We start from the raw sequence: 2,583 nt of genomic DNA, 5'->3' as shown, positions 1-2,583 counted from the left end.
TTCTGTTTAAAAACCTGGCAGTAGTTCTGGTCCTAGTGATAACCAATATACACAGTGGTACCTTGGTTTTTGAGCCTTTCACTACTGGAACTGCTCAGTAGTCGAACGAAATTTTGCCCAGAAGTAGCACTTGGTTCTTGAACGTTTGCTCGGAGCTCAAACTCCGTCTGGTCTCTCAACCCATGCGGGAATCTCTGCTGCAGCAGAGAGAGCGCAATGTCGGCTGATTGTTGCCTTTTTCTAAGAAAATGATAGCGATGGTCTGCTGCATGTTGCTCTGTGCAATAAGAGCAGAAGCAGCCCGATCTAAGAATCGTCCGGGCAGCCCCTCCCCCAGTTCCCTGCTCCTTTCGCTGTCTAACTTTATGTGAACAGGGTTTCAAAGACTTGTATTAACTGGCTGGCACCTTTCCAGAACATTAATTGCCACTAGGTTGTGGTTCCCACCAAAAAGTGTAAGTAGCCAACTGTTAACTTCCTCAGGGATGCCTATGTGCAGAGTAATTTATCCTATTTATAATCATAATAATAGAAGGTATAAAGCAATGATGAGTGCAGTCAGCATGTACTCGTGTGATCAGACAACATGATGGTCAACATAGAGGCCGAGACAGGAAGCAATCCAGGGTCCCGCGAGAACTGACATCCCTAGAATTGCTGGCAACTGAGCCTAGGTCAAAGTAACACCACTGCTATTGTACAATATGTCCCAATCAGCATGTGTGAGTGCCGTTCAGCCACATTACTAAATCAGGTTGCCTGATCCATCTTTGATGTTATGTCCTTAAAAAAAAAAAAAAAGTCAAAATGAGGTATTATTGTGGCCTCCACGTGCCTGTTTGACCTCCCCACACCTGACCAGGCTCCTGATGAGGTGGCGGATAGTCTCCTAAAGGAATCTCCTCCCAGACCTGAACTAAAGCATCTGCCGACTCCTGGACTGTCTGTGGTGCAACGTGACGTTGGTGGATGGAGCGAGAAATGTCCCAGATGTGCTCAATGTGGAAAGGACCAGGAGCACACCTAGTCAGCCAGTAGATTCCCCTCTAGGTGGAGAGCGCAGGTGGAAGCAAGTCGTCCGGTCGGGGTGTCTCATATGATAAAGAGATACAGGCCCCGCATTATAGGAAAATAGGGGTTTATTTGCAACGCGTTTCGGCCCACCGAGATAAATACAGGGGCCTTTAAGATGCTTGATAAAGGCCCCTGTATTTATCTCGGTGGGCCGAAACGCGTTGCAAATTCCAGAAGGTGTCCTGGCATAAGATTAAATCCTGCGCTAAGAAAAGTATTGAAATGTATCTTCCCTCTGCCATTATAACATCTGGAACAAATTTCACTTATGAAGCAAAATGTCCTCTATTGATGGGGATTATACCAAGTTTATATGTAGTTACCTTTCCTATGGGGTTGCTGTTAAATTACTTTAACCTCATATCACTATATACATCTTTGTAATAAACTATATTAAAAGGGGAGTGGAAATGATTTCCTGTGCTGGAAGTATATGAATAATTTCTGGTTATGGTGATGGTAAAGAAAAGTTTTATATTATAACTCTATGCAGTGCACTTTAATTATGCCAATGTTTCACCGTCACCATAGTAGTTAATTGGGAACAGATCTTCAGCTATGTTTGCCTTCACAGTTGCATGTTAGGATCCTAAAATGTCACTAGAAACCATTGCTTTACTATAGTATGTTGAGTTACTATAGTACATCTTAGCCAAAAGGCAATGGATTTAAGGGAGAAGGCTAGTAAAATAAAAAGAAAATCAGAAAAGCAGGGGGTGTGGGAAAATAATAAACAAAGTAAACTTGCCCATCCCTACATAGCGCTGCTCCCAGGTCTCGCTGATGAACTCTGCATGTCATTTTTGGCTGGAATCCGGGTATGTCACGTACCTGGCTCTTGCAGCTGCAAAGCCATGGCCAAGCTGAAAAATTGCCCGCTGTGGCGATTGCCACGGTCAGTGATTGGCTGAGCGGGCAGTAGCTCAGCCAGGTACTTGATGTTGCAGCTGGAAGAGCTGCAGGTGGCTGGAGGCTGTCAGATGTACCCAGAAGTGGGGCTACGGGGCACAAGGACGGCTAAGTTTACTTTTGTTTATTATTTTCCTGCACCCCCCCCCCCCCCTGCCTTTCTGAAATATATATATATATATATATATATATATATATATATATATATATATATATATATAATTTATCATTTCATGGGACTTCTTTAACTAGTTAAAGCAGTAAGTACCAAATGCACCCAAATGTACTGTTGGATAGCGGCTGCACCCTACACATTCTTTTTTGTGTTACAAGGTAATGGAGTACTCCATTTAAATACAGCGATGGAGAATGTAAAAGTTGGGCAGGCAGAGGAAGAGGTTATATGTTTGGGAAGTGTGTGCACTACTGTACTTGCACCGTTTAAAGTGCCACTGTTGTGTTTTTTGTTGTTTTTTTTTTTTTTTTTCAGAAATCAATAGTACAGGCGATTTTAAGAAATGTAATTGGGTTTATTAGGCAAATATGCCATTATCTGCATTTAAAAAGACTTTCCCCAAGTCCCCCCCTCCCTCCTCTCTC

This window comes from Dendropsophus ebraccatus, chromosome 11 (genome assembly GCF_027789765.1).
Source record: "Dendropsophus ebraccatus isolate aDenEbr1 chromosome 11, aDenEbr1.pat, whole genome shotgun sequence".
Lineage (NCBI taxonomy): Eukaryota > Metazoa > Chordata > Amphibia > Anura > Hylidae > Dendropsophus > Dendropsophus ebraccatus.
This window is presented reverse-complemented; position numbering follows the sequence as displayed.